We start from the raw sequence: 20,464 nt of genomic DNA, 5'->3' as shown, positions 1-20,464 counted from the left end.
AAAATTGGCCAAAATCCCAAATATCGACCCTAAAATATGCCAAAAACCATAAAAACGACTACAAACCATAAAAATGACTAAAATTGGCCAAAAACCATATAAACGAACTAAAATAGGCCAAAAACCATAAAAATGACTACAAACACTAAAATTGGCCAAAAACAATAAAAACGACTACAAAAACTTAAATTAGCCAAAAACCATATAAACGACCTAAAATAGGCCAAAAACATTAAAAATCACTACAAACATAAAAACGACTAAAAATACTTAAATTGGCCAAAAACCATAAAAACGACTACAAACACAAAAATTGGCCAAAAACCATATAAACGACCTAAAATAGGCCAAAAACCATAAAAACAACTACAAACACCAAAATTGGCCAAAAACCATATAAACGACCTAAAATAGGCCAAAAACCATAAAAATGACTACAAACACTAAAATTGGCCAAAAACAATAAAAACGACTACAAAAACTAAAATTGGCCAAAAACCATATAAACGACCTAAAATAGGCCAAAAACATTAAAAACCACTACAAACACTAAAATTGTTAGAGTGAAACAACAGAAAAAAAAAACTATTCAAACAATAAACTGAAAAGAAACCTTAAAACCTGAAAAGATCAAATAATCAAATGAAAGAAATAATCATAGAAAAAACCTGTAAAATTGGGAAAAAATAACAAATTAAATGAATGAGTAAGAGTGAAACAAAAGAAAAAATAACTATTCAAACAATAAACTGATGTTCAAACAAATAAAAACTAATAAAAAATAATACTATCATTATATTGAGAAAAAATATATGCTACATGTTTTTCAAATGAAAATGTGATGTATATATAATACTATGATGCTACTAACGATTAAAAGCAGTATCCCTAAAGTTTTGCAAATAGTTAACAATTAAAGGCAGTATCCCTAAAGTTTTGCAAATAGTTAACAATTAAAGGCAGTATCATAAAGTTTTGCATAAACTTTTACAGGATGTCAATAATTAACAATTTTAAAAGAGCAAATAATCTCATAAAAATGGAATCAATTGAATGCTAATAATTTATTGAAAAATATAATAAATCAATAACCTCAACAAATAAAGAATTAAATGTTACCGTAAAAAAAACTTTTAGTGAACTATAGTGTTATTTTAATAAAAAGCATTAATTTTTTAATAAATAATTTAAATATTTGATTATAATTTGTTTAGTTTGAAAAAATTATAAAATTATAAAAAATTATAATAGGCGAAATTTATAATATAATAGCCTTCAAAAATAAGAAGTTATTTAAAATTGTAACAATTTGTAAATTTTGTGTGTTAAAAACGCAACACTAATTTCGCGTGTTAATTATTATATGCAGCTGGCAATCTTCCTTTCATAAAAAAATTAAAAAAAAAATAGAAACAATTGTTTTGGTACAAAAATTATTATTAGAGTAAATTTATGATTTACCTTAAAAAAATAATGACTATATAATTTCTTGCTATATACAGCACTTCAGAAACAATTCCTTATTATATAGGTATTGATGACAATTATTATTATTATGATTTACGGTCAATAATAATAATAATTATTAGAATTTGAGAGGCCTATACTCAACCACAAAAGCTAGCTTGAGAGTTGAGGTTTGCACTACACTTATAAAGGCTATCTTTACCATATCTCTAGCCAATGTGGGACTACTAACACACCCCCTCACGTCCAGAACTGAACAAGCTGGAACGTGGAATCAACAACAACGGGTGGCCCAAATATGGGAGGTCTCCACAACAAACAACAAATGGATCTAGGATAGGCTCTGATACCATATCAGAATTTTAGAGGCCTATACTCAACCACAAAAGCTAGCTTGAGAGTTGAGGTTTGCACTACACTTATAAAGGCTATCTTTACCATATCTCTAGCCTATGTGGGACTTCTAACAATAATCACAATATAATAATGAGGAGGGTTATATTGACTCCAAGAGTAAGTTATAAAAGCTACTCCAAATCATGACCTTTGTTTTTAATTTCAATTAATGGCTAAGATTGATTCATAATAATTAGGTGGGTGAGACTTATTTTTTGATTACACTGGAAAATGAACATTATCAAAACATTCTTCAAATTGAAGAGAATGAATTAATTATAATCATTAATTGTCAAAACAAGATCCTCCCTTGTTTTTATTTTTTTTTATGCATACAAAATTTAACAACAAGAATTAAACAGCTATGCTATATATAGCGAATTAACATTTCACGAATATCGCGTAACATTTTTTTTTAATTAGAATGCGACATTTATGTCTGTTTTCATAACCCGCTCTTTTTTCTGACTCTAAGCGGCTATCAACCGCCTTTTCAAATTTTGACACAAATTCTTGCAAAGTTGTTGATGCATTTACAAAAGAATCAAAGAATGAATTAATGCTCTCACTTCTTTGAGTTGTATTCATCCCTGCAAAAAAATTACTCCTATTGTAAACTGATACCCAAGATTCTCTAATTTTATATAACCTTTGAAGCCATTCATTTTTGTCCAGGTTATACTCAATCATTAAACGATTCTCATATTGTAACAAAAAAGCATACACCACAAAAAAAAATGGTACACTTGTAAAATTGAAAAGAAAAGAAGTATACCGTAAAAAATTGTATGAAAAGAAACAGGATTGTCAAACGATTAGTGTTACACCATTTCAGAGTGTGTGGAATCCTTGTTTTCCCGTGTGATCAAAAAATAAGTCTCAATTGATAATTATAATTGATTCATTCTCTTCTATTTAAGGTATGTTTTGATAATTTTCCAATACAATCAAAAAATAAGTTTCACTTTGTGTTTTATGATCAATCAATCTTAGCCATTAATTGAAATTAAAAACAAAGGTCATAATTTGGAGTAGCTTTTATAACTTACTCTTGGAGTCAATATAACCCTCCTCTATAATAATAATGACTATATAATGGCATTCGTTTTTAAAACATTGAGAAATAACGCAAAAAAAAAAAAAACAACGAAAAATCATATACTCCATATGTCCCAAAATATAAGTGAAAATTGGTCAAACAATTTTATTAATGCACCAAAATAATAGTGGAGTCAAAATTCTTAATGTATTGTGCGGTTACATGATTAAATTGTACGGTTTTCCTTTTCTAAATTGAGGTAAATCATAAATTGTACGGTTTCATAATATCTTAATTTTTTCCTTGCTATGACCAAAAAAGAATTAGAAGTAGTCAAAAGATAAAACTTTCTATAATAAAGGAATGTGATTCTTAATAGCAGTAACTGATGCTTATCCTTAATGTTTTTTTTTATAAGAATGATACTACCTTAATTAGTTACCTTAATTAGTTACCTTAACATCTTTACGGTTGGCACAAATCAATTTTATGAAGATAATTAATTGTAAGATTAATGGTCATTCTTGCAGATCACTTGGATAAGGATCAAATCAGTTGAGACTTGCAAATGGATTGGACTGGACAAAAATAATTCGTGACTACCTTAATAGCAGTATATATGGAATATATATATATGGAAAAAATATCATTATGAAAAAATAATTCGTGACTGGACACATATTTTTTTTTTTTTGATAAGAATGATAATATATATGGATAAAATTGGACAGCTATGGTATATATATATATATATATATATATATATATATATATATATATATATATATATATATATATATATATATATATATATATATGGGGCTGCTAACTTAGACCCAGTTGGGTCTAAGTTAGCAAGGTGCACCTTTTCAGTTGGACAAAAATACCCATTTTTTTAATTTTTGAAAGAATAGAGCAACAGGGGCATTTCTGTAATTTACCCAACAGTACACGCGCCCCCACCTTCTTTTCCCACCCCCAGGACACGTGGCAGCGTGTTATTGGACAAAATCCAAGCGCGTGCATCACACGCGCCGACAGGCGCGCGTGGGTGAAGGCCACACGCGGAGAGAGAAAGCTTTTAAAAAAGAAAGGCCACGTGTCAGCATATGATTGGCTGCGTTAATTTTTTTCCATTTAATACTTTAAACTCGATTATTTCGTCGTAAATTAATTTTTTATTTTTTATTTTTTATACCAAAATTCATAATTTTTTTTTCTCTACAAATAGAGACTTGGTTCGTTTGATTTTGACACAGAAAAAAAAACCCAATTTTTCACTACCTTAATCTCATTTTTCACTACCTTACATCAACTCACTGAAACCATTCTACCAGGAAAATGGTTTCAGAGTACAAATCTCTGAAACCATTCTACAAGCTAAATGGTTTCAGAAGCAAATGACTAATAATCAACTTACTGAAACCATTCTACCAGCAAAATGGTTTCAGATTACAACTCTCTGAAACCATTGTACCAGATAAATGGTTTCAGAAGCAAACACAATTAATAAATTACTCATTGAAACCATTCTACCAGTAAAATGGTTTCAGAATACAACTATGTGCAACCATTCTACCAGTAAAATGGTTTCAGAAGCAAACATTAGTTTTTAATTACCGTTTTATCTCATTTAATTAACTAAAAATAGTTTCAGGTCTCCAAAAATTTCATAAAATATACCAAAAGTTCCAGAATATTATCTACTATTTTCCTGGTATAATGGTTTCAGTGAGTTGGTTGAGTGGTGCGTGTTAAATTACAACACACAAGTAACGTATTTAGTAGACAAAAAATGAGATTAAGGTAGTGAAAAATTGCGTTTTTTTTTCGGTGTCCAAATCAAACGAACCAAGTCTCTATTTGTAGACAAAAAAAAATTATGAATTTTGGTATAAAAATAAAAAAATAAAAAATTAATTTACAACGAAATAATTGAGTTCAAAGTATTAAATGAACAAAAATCACGTCCAGCCAACCATTTTGTGACACGTGTCCTACTTTTAAAAAGCAAATGTTTCTCTCTCCAGGTTGTAATCCAGTGTGTCGCAGGCGCTGGAATCGGATGGATCAGGATGATCTGGGCTGTTTGATTGATCAGACAGTCTTGATGAGATCAGATCTTGGCTGTCTGATGGAAAAATTACAGAAGGTGGGGCGCGTGTATATGGTTGGTAAAATTACAGAAATGCCCCTGTTGCTCTATTCTTTCAAAAATTAAAAGAATGGGTATTTTGGTCCAATTGAAAAGGTACACCTTGCTAACTTAGACCTAACTAGGGTCTAAGTTAGAAAACCCCATATATATATATATATATGTTGATAAGAATCTTTATCGTTATATTAATTTTGTAATTTATCATGTAATTTTTTTTCTCATTATTAGTCAAAAAATTTAATACAATAATAACAAAAACTATCATTATTTAATGTTTGCTAGTCAATTAAATCTTTAATATTTGTCAAAAAATAAAATCCTACTATAATAATAATAATAATAATAATAATAATAGTAATACTAATACTATAAACTTTTGAGAAAGTTAGAAGGAAGCAAACCACATCATAACAGCTGAGGCAAGTGAGAGACGAACAAAATAATTGCACATTGTATTTCTTCTCTTAATTAATATGTATATCAACATTAAATGTGATGAATGAGGTTGAATGAGGAGAGGAGAGAGAAAGGGAAATAAGTCTGGCTTTTTACATATTATAGATTCCTCTAGACCAATGTTTTAAAAACCGAACCGGACCGGCCGGTCCGACCAGTTCGACCACGAACCGGTGCCCTCGGCGGTCCGGACGACTAGCAAGAACCGCTAGTCAGTGGAACCGGTCAAAAACCGGTGTGAACCGGTATGAACCAGTGTGAACCGGTGTGAACCGGTGAACCGGTGAACCGGAAAAACCGGCCGGTTTTTCTCTCACTTAAAAAAAAAAAAAAAAAAACTGATTTTTTAATTAAAAAAAACGATGGATTGAAATTGAAAGGTTAAAAAATAAAAAATCTTTCCTTTCCAACCATAGACTCAAACACGTGAAAAAATTATATGAACGGTTCAATATAAACGGTTCAATAACGGTTGAACCGATCCGACCGGTTGACCCTTGAACCAGTTGTCACAACGGTTCGACCTCCGGTCCGGTTCTTAAAACATTGCTCTAGACTCTTGAAGGGTGTTTTAGCGTGATTTTTCATTACATTTTTAAAAATCATTTTTATAATAATTTGATTAAAAATAGTAAAATGTTATTTTAAATTCATTTTTTTATAAATAAAAAGAGTGATTTTGACATTCAATAAATTAAATATTTATTTTAAAGATTTTAATTTTTTAAAAATGAAATTCTATTTAAAATAGTTTCTTTTTAGAGAATTTTTTGAAATTTTATGACGTAAAATAATTTGTAACAAAATGATGAATTACTTAAAACGACGTTTTAAGAGAAATTGTTTAAACTGATTTTTCATTTAAAGCTTTTATAAAAAAATTCTTTGTTAAAAAAATTAAAAGAAAAACAAAACACTACAAAAAAAAACATGTTTAGAAAAAGCCAATACAAACATGTCTGATTCTTAGTTAGTGTGTGTCTTAGAATGCAGACTAGTTTGAGCTAAGGTAATTTTTTAGTGAATTTAAATTCTTTTATATTTTTTTGTTTTGATTATTAATTTAATAAATTGCCAAGAATTATAAAGAGAGAAAATCGATGGCACAAAATAAATTATGTCGTTCAAAAGTTTGTTGGGTACTACAAAATAAGTTGTGGCTACCCAAAAAAGCAGAAGTTCGTAGAGATTATTTAAAGATGAACATGAAAACTTCACATTTGAAGATGCATGAAGATTATTTAAAGATGAACCCAAATGCTTGCAGGTTTAACGAAACCTTTCGCAAAAAAAACACAACAAAGAATTAAGCTTCATAAGCATATTAATCTTCTTCTAAATATAATTCACCGTAATCTAAAACAAGTTTTATTATTAGGCCTTATAAAACAAAAAATTACAAATAACTTATAAAAACACCATAGTGTATATATATTTTACTTCATGTCCTGATTAATTTTTAATTATTTTTTGAATACTCAATTAAAGTAAAATTTAATTTTATTATAATTTATTTCAATAAAAAAATTCCAATTTTTGAAATTCAATATTCTTCTCGTTTTCACATTTATATATTATGTATATTTTATTTTATATTTTTCAAAAATATTTATTTTAACTTGGTATAAATATATAACGTACATTTTGTTTTTATTTCTACCTTTTTTATAATGTAGTTTAATTTATTTTTAACATAATTTATTTCAATAAATTTAATACTCCCTTCATTCCTTTTTATTCGTCATTTTGATAATTTAAGGTTACATTTTGTGAATTATACTCATTATCAATTGCTCTTATCTTTTTTAATAAAACTAATTAATGTTATATATTTGAAAAACTAAAGTTTTTTTTCAAAATTTTTTTAGTACATAACATATTAAAATTTTTTGTACATAATATATTAAATTTATTGAAAAGAGAAAGTGCATGTGTGCAAAAAAAATAGGGTATAATAAAAAGATAAGGTTAATTGAATACCAATTTTTTTTCTCAATGGTAATTAGCTAAAATAATAATTCTTTCAAGCTTTTTAAAATAAATAAATGTGCATTTAAATAAACATTACTTATAATCATGGATTGTCACAATGATCTAGCTAATATCGTTCGTGAAAAGAAAAAATTGCTACATATCGTTCCAATTTCTTCTCATTATGGGAATCAATCAAGTATGTTGGCAACTGCATGAATAAAGTCTCATATTCTCATGTCATACTCTATCGACAAAAATTATTAAAATCAACTATCTTATATATCTCAAAAATTATAGTAACTTTTTTATTCGACTTTTACTCATATTTGAAAAACATTATTAGTATCATGTAAAACATATTACTACTAAACCACTAGGTTTAGTCTAGTGATAAGGGGTTTGAATAGTATAGTGGAGGTCCTATGCTCGATCTTTAACCCATTGTAAAAAAAAAATTATTTCTAAATTCTTATCTACTTTAACAATTCAACTACAAAAACAAGAACTTATTTTAATACTAGTAAAGTATACCAGAGTAAAGAAGGAAGAATGGAAAACCGAAAAATAAGGGCTATTTTATTCACTTCTTGCAAACAGTTATATAGTTTTCAAAAAATTAAAATACTCAAAAAATGTTTGATATAGTTTTGGAGATCGAAATACCAAAACTAGTTAAAGTTGTTTTTGTTATAATTTTTGTTTTTTGTATTAAATTGGTAATGTTCATATATCAGGCTACCAAAATACTACAGTCCACTACTTAAATAGCGAAATATACCCGCTACGTAGCTAACGTTTAAAATCTTGAAAATTTCTTGTTAAGGCATTGTTTTTTTTTCCCTCAAAATTCTCAGTTTTATAACATTCGTTACTTAAGCTGACGTTTAAAATCTTAAATTTCATGTAGGGTGTTTTTTTTGTCAAATTTTTCATTTTTACAATGTTCGCTGCTTAAGTAGCGGAAGAATAAAAAAAATCGTAGGACATGCGAGAAACTGTTGAAATGACAAAAGAAAATCTCATATTTTATAGAGAAACCTGTTGGAATTAATTTAACATTAATCACATAAGACATGCTCAACAATAATAAATATTAAATCTATAATTGTATAATCTATCCCCTCTTGTACTCCCTCTGGTCCTTTTTATAAGGAACACTTAGGGCAAAAAATTTGGTCTTTTTTGTAACGCCCCAAAAATTAGGATTTTCTCTATTTTAATTATTTAGGTGTGGTGTTGATTGACGATGTTTGTTTAATTATTTTGTGTGGAAATTAATTAATTAATTGATAAATAAAAATAAAATAACGATGTTGCTAATTAGAAGAAAAAACAAATTAAAAGAAATAGGACTAGAAAATTATATACTGAGGTGTGAGAGCATAGTAGGAGATGTAGATAGGAAATTGGTAGAGGGAGGGATGAGAAAGGAATAAACATAGTTTTAAATTCCATTGAAAGGAATAAACATAGTTTAATTTCCATTGAAAGGGATAAGCATAGTTTTAATTTCCATTATTAGGTTTTAATAATAATAATAGACTGAGTTAATTTTAATAGACAAAACAAAGAGAGGTGTCAGATACCGAAAAAAAGAAACAAAAAAATACAGTGTGAGAATAGAGAGAGAGCACGTAAGGGAAGAAGAGAAGGTAAAGAAGGGAAGTCTCAGACCTCAAGCTTAGGAGGAAAATCACTACAAATCCAAGTAAGGGCACTTAACGAATTTATCTTTAAGAACCGAGTTTAATAATCACATGAGTATAGTTTTTCCCTTTCTCTTTGTCTTCCTTTCGTAATTCTAAGAATTCATATTAGAACCAAATCATATGGAATTATTTTGAGAACAAGACTATGCACCGACTTAATTTTATTGGCGTTAATTACTTCTCAGTATTTTGTTTACAGGTAGAACAAAACAACCCCTACACATACAATTAGCTAATTATGCAGGTTTCCAACATCTACCAGTCCCCATTACAGACAGAACAGATAAACAACATTCAGCCTGTTACAACCAGCCACACTACAAATTGAAGCTTAGCAGATAAAACACTAAAACAGATGGTCCTTAACACACCCCGCAGCACACAGGGAACCAAACTCTGATGACTGTTAATATTGCCTAAGACTGAGAATGAGTTATTTAGCGCGTCCGACCCGGGATCTCGTTCCTTAGTCACCAGAGCACACGGAAATTACGCAGTGAATAAAACTTCGGCTGCAGCTCCGCAGCATCAGAACAAGGGATTGAGATACGACCAAGGGATCACACAAAGGAAACGAATAATAATAAGCTCATCTCAATCCTAAACTAGGCAAAAAGCGCTTAATCTAACTCTTGTTAAAACCTCTTAAGTCTTAAGGCTAAAAGCTCTCAATTTGGTGAACAAGAAAAACATCATTGTGTAAGCAAACAAAATTTCTGATCATTAACTGAAGTAAGAATTGAAATTAGCTGAATAGTTTTTTTTTATTCCATATGCATAAGATGTATATATACACAGAGTACAATCCTATTCTAGGAAATAAACTATACAATCAATAAAGACGTGATTATAATCATTAAATCCTAATTTAATCAGAAAATAATGCTAGCTGTCATTTTCAACTCTCCCCCTCAAGTTGGTGCATAGATATCAGACATGCCCAACTTGGATAAAACTGAATGAAATGGACTGCTAGGAACAGCATGAGTCATCATATCAGCTAGCTGATCTGCACTTTTAATGTAAGGAACCTTTATCTTGCCGGTGTCCAAGTTATCCTTGATGTAGTTCCTGTCCAGTTCAACATGCTTAGTTCGATCATGTTGCACTGGATTATTTGCAATCTCAATAGCTGCTGTATTATCACAAAAAAGTGTCATCGGTTTCTCTGAACCGAACCCCAGTTCAGTTAGGAGAATATTAAGCCATGTAAGCTCTGTAGTTGCATGGTGAAGAGCACGATATTCAGCTTCTGCACTGGATAATGACACTACCTTCTGTTTCTTGCTTCTCCAAGTAACTAAATTTCCTCCAACAAATGACAAATAACCTGATGTAGATTTTCTATCCAATTTAGACCCTGCAAAGTCTGAATCAGTGTAACCAACAATGTCCAAATGACCATGTCTTGAGAACAGTATGCCTTTTCCCGGTGAAGACTTAAGATAGGCCAAGATACGATTCACTGCACTCATGTGTTGCTCACTAGGATTATGCATAAATTGACTCACAACACTGACCGCATATGATATATCGGGTCTTGTGTGAGTCAAATAGATCAACTTTCCAACCATTCTTTGATATCTCTCTTTATTTGTTGGAATTTGATCTGGATAGATACTCAAGCCATGATTCACCTCAATGGGTGTATCCACTGGTTGACAAGCCGAGTTACCTGTTTCAGCCAAGAGATCTAATGTATACTTCCGTTGTGAGAGGAAAAGTTCTTGCTTAGAACGAGATACTTCAATGCCAAGGAAGTATTTCAAATCTCCCAAGTCCTTCATTTCAAATTCCTTGGCCAAATAGTCTCGAAGCTCCCCTATCTCATGGAGGTTACTACCTGTGACAATCATATCATCAACATAGACAATAAGAAGGGTAATATCAGTACCAACTCTTTTGTAAAACAGAGTGTGGTCAGCCATAGCTTGCTTGAACCCATACTTCTTCATCGAATGACTAAATCTCCCAAACCATGCTCTTGGTGATTGTTTCAATCCATATAACGCCTTCTTCAATTTGCAAACCTTACCTCCTTTTGGTGTAAATCCAGGAGGAGGATCCATATATACCTCTTCCAAGAGATCGCCGTGTAGAAAGGCATTCTTCACATCTAGTTGTCTCAATGGCCAATCTAGATTAACCGCGAGAGAGAGTATGACTCTAACAGTGCTCATTTTTGCCACAGGAGCAAAGGTTTCTTGGTAGTCTATTCCGTAAGTTTGGGTATATCCCTTAGCAACCAATCTGGCCTTGTACCTGTCAATTGTACCATCTGACTTGTACTTAACTGAGAAAACCCACTTACATCCAACTGTCTTCTTGTCTTTCGGAAGCTCGACCATCTCCCAAGTAGAGTTCTTCTGAAGAGCCTTCATTTCGTCTACCATAGCAGATTTCCACTTAGGATTTTCAAGGGCTTCCTGAAAATGACTAGGAATAGACATAGATGATAATTGAAAGGCAAAAGAAAGGTGAGTTTTTGACAAACGATGGTATGAGACATAATCAGAAATGGGATAGACACAGTTTGAAGAACCAGAATTTTCAGGAAAAAAACCAAACCTCTCAGGTGGTCTACGGTCACGAGAAGGATATCTCCTATCTTGGTTTCTAACCTGTGAACCTAAAATAGAAATTTCTGAAGACAAGATGGGCAAAGAAGAATGTACCTCAAGATTAGTCTCAGAAGAGTCATCCGTTGGTGTAGTAGTATCATCGAGAGGGGTATTTGTATCATTGAGAGGGGCATTCGGATGAGCAGCCTTATTCTTCCTTGTATAACACTTCTTAAAAAGACTATTTGGCCTTTCCTCTAAACTAGTTTCAAGCTCAGTTGTTATAGGTTCTGGGGAATTTGTAAACTTCTCTAAATCATCAATTAGCTCTTCGTCAAGTTCCCCTTGACTATCAACTATGTCATGTACAACTGGCTCCTCTTGGCCATCAATTATATCTCCCAAGGGCTCCCCCTGACCATCAACTGTGTCCTTTATGGGATCCCCTTGACTACCTGAGTTCCAAAATTTCTTCTCATCTAGCCATAGTTTGTCTTCCTCTTTGCTGTCAATTTCTCCTTGAAGTGGACTTAGAGACACGTCTCCACTGAAATAAGACTCGCGTTCACAAAATTGGACATCCATGGTAACAAAATATTTCATGGTGGGAGGATGGTAGCATTTATATCCCTTTTGAGAGGATGAATAACCAAGAAAGACACATTTTAGAGCACGAGGATCAAGCTTATCCCTCTGGTGTGAGTGAACATGAATATAGCAAACACAACCAAAAACTCTAGGACAAATGTTTAAGGCGGAAGGAATAGAGTAAAATTGAGACAACATTCGGAAAGGTGTTTGATAGTCAATAGCACGTGCAGGCATTCGGTTTATTAGAAAAATAGCGGTCATGACTGCATCAGCCCAAAAACGTTTAGGAACATGCATAGCAAAGCATAATGCCCGAGCCACCTCAAGAATGTGTCGGTTTTTACGCTCTGCTGTACCGTTCTGTTGTGGTGTATAAGTGCATGATGTCTGGTGCAAAATTCCATTTTCTTCAAAAAACTTAGCAAGAGACTGATTTTTAAACTCACGACCATTGTCAGAATGAAATACTTTAACCTGAGTGTTGAATTGAGTTACTATCATTTTTGAAAATTTTGGAATAACATCTAAAACTTCATGTTTAGATTTTAGCAAATATACCCAACTCACTCTGGTACAATCATCAATAAAAGACACAAAATATCTATAACCCAAGGTTGAAGGAGTAGAAAAAGGACCCCAAACATCTGTAAAGACACGGGTAAAAGGAAATGGACTTTTATTAATACTTATTTTGAAAGGTACACGATGATTTTTAGCATAAATGCAATGTTCACATTTTAAACTAGAAACGTGAACGTTTTTGAACAACTGAGGGAACAAACGTTCTAAGTAAAAAAATGATGGATGACCCAATCGACAATGCCATAAGAGAAGCTTCAATCTCTCAGATGACTTCTGTGTCACTTGAAGAACTTGATCTGGTTTTTGTTGTAATCCTCCTGCCCCTTCCAAGTAATATAGACCCCCTCTCTCCTTACCAACACCAATCGTCATCTTCGTAAGATTGTCCTGAAATACACAATGTGAAGAATGAAAGGTTACAGAACAATTAAGATTTTTGGTAATTTTGCTAATGGATAGAAGATTGTTAGAGAGGTTAGGTGCAAGTAAAACTGAGGATAAGGGAAGTGAGGAAGAAAGTGAGACATTTCCAGATCCAGAGATCGGCATAGGAGTCCCATTAGCAACCTGGACAGACTTAATAGGTGAAGGAATTAGTGAGTCAATCACAGAAGAATAACTAGTCATGTGATCAGTTGCCCCTGAATCAATAACCCAAGTGTTAGTAGCAGCATAAATGAAAGCAAAACCAGAATTACCTTCCTTTGGAGATGCCCGAGTTACATGAAAAACAGAAGTTGGATTATCTATCGAAGCAACCTGTGCAGATTTTTTACTTTTCCTTTCAGCTTGCTTGAGTTTGTACCACTCCGGATAACCATGTTTCTTCCAGCAAATATCCTCAGTGTGAGTATTTTTGTTGCAATAATTGCAGAAACGAGAGAGTGAGTTAGAAGACCGAGAAGCAGTTGTTTCCTGAGAGTTGTTCTTATGGACAACTAGGGCTGATACTTCTGATCGATCTTCTATTCCCATGGTGAGTTGTCTCTGCTCTTCACGACGGACTTGTGAATAGACTTCTTCAAGACTTGGCAAAGGAGTAGCTGCTAAGATTCGGCTACTAATGTGATCCAGGCTGTGATCAAGGCCAGCGAGAAAGACATAAACTCGATCGTCAGCAGTGCGTTTCCTCAATTTTTCAACATCATTTGGACATGACATATCATTGGGTCTGCGATAATCAAGTTCTAGAAAAATTGAATTAAGCTCATTGTAATATTCTGAAAGTGGACGACCTTCTTGACGGGATTGAAAAGACTTCTTCATTAGTTCATAGACTTGTGAAGAATCTGAGACATCAAGATAGCTCCTTTTGACAGCATCCCAGACATCTTTAGCCGTCCCACATTGGACGAAGTGTGTCATCAGTTTGTCTGTCATGGAATTTATGAGCCAACCCTTGACGAGCGCATCTTCGGACTCCCAGTCATCATACTTAGGGTCGCTCTCTGCTGGAGCAGCCTTCCTTCCATTGATGTATCCCTTTTTTTTTCTTCCAGCAATATGCATCTCCATGATTTGGGACCAGATCCGATAGTTAGCCCCATCCAATTTTATAGAAACTGGTGGGGAGGAAGTTTCGTGAACGGTCACCGTCGACGGTGTCATGGACGATGTCTTGGTGTTGGAAGTATTCTCCACAGTTTTATGAATCTCTGTTCCAGACATGGTATAGAAACTGAAAAGAATGTAAAGGAGAGGAGAAGAGGAAGGTGGCTAGGGTTCAGAGACAGAGAGATAGCAGCGGAATATTTTTTTTTTTTTTTTTTTTTTTTTGCGCTCTGATGCCAAATTGAAATTAGCTGAATAGTTTTTTTTTATTCCATATGCATAAGATGTATATATACACAGAGTACAATCCTATTCTAGGAAATAAACTATACAATCAATAAAGACGTGATTATAATCATTAAATCCTAATTTAATCAGAAAATAATGCTAGCTGTCATTTTCAACTGTAAGCATTTTAATGCAACAAGATTTAGATTAAGAGGTTTCAATTTAGATTGAAGTTAGTATATTGAGGTTGTGGGACTCTACATTTGTGATTGATATTTTTACTCTTTTAATCCGTTGTGAGTTTACATAAGGCTGAAGCAGTTCAGTGATGAAAATTAATAGGAGCATCATAGTCATATATTAAAAGTATATGGTACAAAACACAAATTGTTGCCTAGAATTTGACTGTTAAATGCAGTTGGCATAGGGGCATCACGAAGTGAATTTCTTACACCTATCTTTGATATCATCTCCCGAAGTACACCCCAGTCCCACAAATTGGAGGGTGTCACACCCCACATATCAGAGTGAAGAATTCCATGCACATACATCTAAGCTAATGCTCAACATAAAAATAAAAGTCAATCCAGCTAATGCTTAACAACCCTGTAAATTACCCTACATTTTCCATTGAGCAACTTCTAAGTTTTAACGTTCCTATTACCACCAACAATAATCAACATATTTTATAAGGTTATTTTAATCATATCAAGAACTTCTTGTTTGATATTATTTCATTCTATTCTATCACTCAAATTAGAGTTACCATACAATAAGCTAGCTATGTAGTGGGGTTTCAACTGAACCTGGATTTCAAGGAAGATTGAATTTGAAGCTTCATTGAATCTCAACGAAGATTGAATCTGAAGCTACAAAAGACGGTTTGTAACAATAAATCAATTAGTAAATAAATTTCAAAAACCTAATTACCAAATTTAAACAAAAAACCCAAAATAACACAAACTGACCCACCAATGAAAATTTGATCAAAACAATAACTTATTCCAAAGTTTGAAACTTTTAATGCTTCTAAGAATGAAATGAAAAATCTTTGATCGATTGAATAATAACTGACCTGTGTTATCATTAATGAGGTTACTTTGGAGCCCCAAAGACATCATCCAGTTTTAGCCTAATAATTAAATAAAAATTTCAAAAACATAAAAAATGGAACCCAAACATAATAAGTGTGTAAATTGTGTGTTTGTAAGCAAAATAACCTGATTGAAATTTTGAAAAAGCAATTCAAGTTAGAAGAAAGTAAGAACAATAAAAGTAACAGAGAAGAGGAAACCTATTTGGCAGCAGAGAGAGGGCACTTTCTCTTCCATTTTCGCTTAGGCCAACCATGGAACTTCCTCGTATTTTTGAGTTGTTGCGGTTACACTCTTTTGCACCATATGGCCCCTTCATTTATGCATTTCACTTTCTAAATCACAGTTTGAATTCAAAACATCAAAATTATAAGACTCATTCATCCTTTCACGTCGAACATATGCCAAAAGAAAGATGCAACCACAAACAATGGCTTCTATTTACAATTTTTTTCCATCAATTTTGACATAAATAGACATTTTAAACTTTTCAAAAAGTGATCAATAAAAATTGTAAAACTTTTTAAACTTCATAAAATTCACCAAGAGGTATTTACAATCTTTTTTTCATCAAATTTGACATAAATAGACATTTTAAACTTTTCAAAAAGTGATCAATAGAAATTATAAAACTTTTTAAACTTCATAAAATTCACCAAACGGGTGAAAAATCATAAGGGAGAAAAAACAGTGATCAATAGAAATCATAATGAATTTAGGAAGTGAAAATAGCAAATATAAAAATGAGTTCAGAGAGATAGCAAAAGAAGAGGAAACAATAGAAGTTTACAGAGTGCCGCAAACCTTTGCAGCATGACTGCGTGAGTGATCTTTCTTATGTGATCGACGGTTCAAAACACAAATTGAAAATCACCTTTGCTTCAACTGATGATGTCAAAAACAAAACAAAAAACGCCATGTTAATACTGCCCTATGTAATTCCCTTCCCTCTTCAAGTCTCTTCCGACATACTACGTAATTCCTTCTTTCCCATCATAAAGACAATTTATGTAATTGACAAAATAAAAAACCACATTTCTATGTTTTCTATTTCCTTCCCATCATTTATTTCATTTGTTGTGTGGTTTGAATAAGAATGCATTTCTGTGAGAAGTGAAGGGGAGAGAGATTGAGAAAGGGACAGTGGAAGGGGATAACATTTCAGAAACCGTGTGTGATTGCAGTTAAATAAAAGAAAATAGGGTATGTGAAAACCATGTATTCTAGTTATAGATATATTTATAGATTAAAAACATAAATATAATAGATGACAGCAAACATATATAGAACAAAAAAATTATCAGATGCACATATAGTATATTCCTCATATATCACTCTTGAAGAGTATTTTGATCGTTTCTCTAAGTGGAAATGTGTAATTGTGACTCATGACAAAGGACCATATTAATTGACCAAATCATAAAACACACAAAAAATAATGGAGTTGTAATTTTAGCCGAAGAACCCATTTAGCTAAAGTTTTATAAAATGGGGTGTAGTAATTAGAAACGAGAAACTCTAAAAAAAAAAAAAACAAGAACAAAAAAAAAACTTCTACCATGTAAAGTGGACTACATGTTACACACAACCATCTAGTTGATTAAAATTCAGAAAACCATTTCTTGTCCAAAACAACTTTAGTATAACAAATCCTTTCAAAATCAGTTCTCATCATTCAAAAGACATCACCAACAAAGTCAAAATCATTGTGTTAAATAAACGGCACAAAATCATCAATTATATAATGAACTACCAAAAGATTAACCAAAAACAGTAAATCCTAATAATAAATGGCAAGAAAATAAAATTGAAAGAAGAATAGCTAAGAATTGAAATTGGAAACCCAGATGAGAAATATTGAAAATAATTAAAAAGAAAATAGAATCCAAAAAAAAACCAAAGAAGTTCGAAGAACATACCTACATATTATGAGAAGGAATTATCAAGTCTGTCACACACAACGAATCATGTTGAATACCTTTTGAGAGGGAATCATCAAGTCAGTTCATGCAATGAAGGCGATGTGGTGGCAAGAGCAAGTATGAAAGTGAGGGTTTAGTGAAGGGTGTAGAGTTTTAGGGGAATAACGAGGAAAAACAATGTTATCATACGAGTACCTACATGATTAAATATGCTATACTGTATTGATATCATTATCATGAAAGCAATGAAAATATTTCTTTTGAAACAGAATTTAAGAACCCGTTGACTTAATGAAAACATTTTCTATTTGCATTTTCAAAATACGTGTTCATTTTAACTTGCTAATAAGATGTGGGACTCTTGAAGTGAACCATTGTGATGGAATGAAGATAAAATGTTAAGTAGGAATGATTTATTTCTGGAAATAATGAATTCTTTTTGGCATTTTCATTGTTCCAAAAAATGCACACAATTTGTTTACTTCAACAGTCTCTTATCTCCATGTTAGCAAATTAATACAAATTGAATACCTGGAATGGCTGAAACCCATAAAAAGCAAGGATACTAATGAATTTCTCTGTATGGTTTTCACCCAGTGCAAGTGACTTGTTAACTTGTTGTACAAGCCATTCAAACAAGCTTGCATAAATAAATTTGGCAATTGTATCTCTTGTTTCAATTGCCTGAGAATAGGATGTGAAAAAGATAGATAGATAGATAAACATACTGAATATAGAGCATTTAGAGCCACAAAAAATTGAACGGACGTGTTAGAGTAAAAAACAAACCTGCAATAATGTCAAACTTGTGGCAACAGTGTCCTCGCTCGCAAGGTTGGATTTTATGGGTAGATAATGCCGTTATTAATTCCTGGGAACTGCAACCCATCAGCATGGCAGCACTGGTTACAGCTGCAAAAAGAACGAGATAAATTAACTCTAAGTTCTGTGTAAAATTCCAAGTATCTCCTCTTAAATTAATATGGTAGCCACAATTCAATGTAACTGGTTCAAAATCATCTCCCACACAATTCAAAAATATTTTTTGTTCCGTATACGTTTAAAATATAGTAGAAGTAGATCAAACATTGAGTTAGTGAGTAGTGAAGATTTTGGGTTCTCAATTTGAGAACAAAGCCATAGACAATAAAGTGAAAGTTTACTGAAAAGAAATATTGGCATTACAAAAATTATGAGACATGCATTGCAACCCTGCCAGTGTTATGAAACTTATAATTGATAAAAGAAACCACTTTTCTGGAGAAAAAAAAATGAAAAAAAAGTAAAGTTAGAATATTGAAATGCAATAGAATTTATGTCAATTTTCCACATGAAAATGGTAAAAAAATTAAAATATAATGGGAATGGGATGAATCTCACTGTTAAATGTAGTATCTCAGATCACCGTATAATGAGAGTTATGGAAGTGAATTAAAGGATAAACCATATTTTCTTACACCGGAAGAGAAAGAAAATATCACAAATTTATTAACTGATATGTTTTACTTTCTATTTAGAGGAAAATATTAAGTAAAAAATATTTAGACATTTTCTTAGCACCAAGAAAATGAAAAGGATTATATCATTATTTGTTAAGTTGCCCGATTGAAAGCCTCAGACCACAACTCCACATTAATCACAGAACAGAAACAAAAGACATTTTTGAGTTGATCAAGAATGAAATTAATATTTCTACCGATGCCTAAAAAGATCAGATAAGAGTTTCAAAAATGAGATAGATTTTTCAATTGATACCTTGACTTGCTTTTCAATGACTTCTTCGCCTTCTTTCCTGTTCAAGAACCTCTCCATTTCGGCTTTTTATCCTTCACGTCAGTCTGGAATAGCTCCCGCATTTCCTCTAGCCTGGAAGAGGAAGGTTTTGGCAAAGGATTAGATTTATTAGATTTCTTTTGATGATTCTTCACAATCTTGCCAGAGTCTAGTGCCCTCTTAGTGGCCTTTACTGCTTTTGCACGTCGGTAAGCAAGATCAGCAAGTGTCAATCCAGCCTTATCATTCTTATATGTCCCCTTACCCTGCGATTTTATGCATTTCAATTTCAGTGGAACACAAGACAAGTTCTAGAATGTATCCCCTTATAGAGGCCCAAATCTCACATTTAGAAGTTAGTTTACAAAAAGATAGTCAACATAGCACATTGAGACAACCCCATTATCAACATTGAACAAGTCTGTTAAATAAAATTTTCAAGGGTCCCTCAAAGATATAATCTCTATTATAACTTAATTAAAACAAGCCAGAAAATTCAATCAACAAGAACTAGCAGAAGTGATGTACCAAGATAAATATCCTCCCCCACACTAGTTCAGAGCATGGTCTTCAATGTAAAATATTCAACCAGGCACAGAAGTAAATAAGTGAGAGAGAGTAACAGTGACTTTCACAAGTGGCTTGATCTGAAAACCTCAAAAATAAAACATTCAAGTGTACAAGCATGTTAAGCATATGCACAGTAGGTACAAGCATGAGCAAGTATGAAAGTGAGGGTTTAGTGAAGGGTGTAGAGTTTTAGGGGAATGACGAGGAAAAACAATGTTATCATACGAGTACCTACATGATTAAATATGCTATACTGTATTGATATCATTATCATGAAAGCAATGAAAATATTTCTTTTGAAACAGAAAATTTAAGGCCCCGTTGACTTAATGAAAACATTTTCTATTTGCATTTTCAAAATATGTGTTCATTTTAACTTGCTAATAAGATGTG

General features: G+C 32.1%; 1 long non-coding RNA gene across 1 annotated transcript; it reads right to left on the bottom strand.

Moving 5' to 3' along the window:
* Nucleotides 1-15,144: 15,144 nt before the first annotated feature.
* On the bottom strand, nt 15,145-20,189 carry LOC123907807. The gene is made up of 6 exons (XR_006809492.1): nt 20,030-20,189; nt 19,484-19,767; nt 18,518-18,640; nt 16,007-18,412; nt 15,788-15,844; nt 15,145-15,581 (listed from the first exon to the last, which is right to left on the bottom strand). It is a non-coding gene; the product is annotated as an uncharacterized LOC123907807 (long non-coding RNA).
* Between the last annotated feature and the right edge of the window lie 275 nt (nt 20,190-20,464).

Source organism: Trifolium pratense, linkage group LG2 (assembly GCF_020283565.1).
Source record: "Trifolium pratense cultivar HEN17-A07 linkage group LG2, ARS_RC_1.1, whole genome shotgun sequence".
Lineage (NCBI taxonomy): Eukaryota > Viridiplantae > Streptophyta > Magnoliopsida > Fabales > Fabaceae > Trifolium > Trifolium pratense.
The sequence above is the reverse complement of the archived record's forward strand: the minus strand, read 5'-3'. Positions and strand labels throughout refer to the sequence as shown.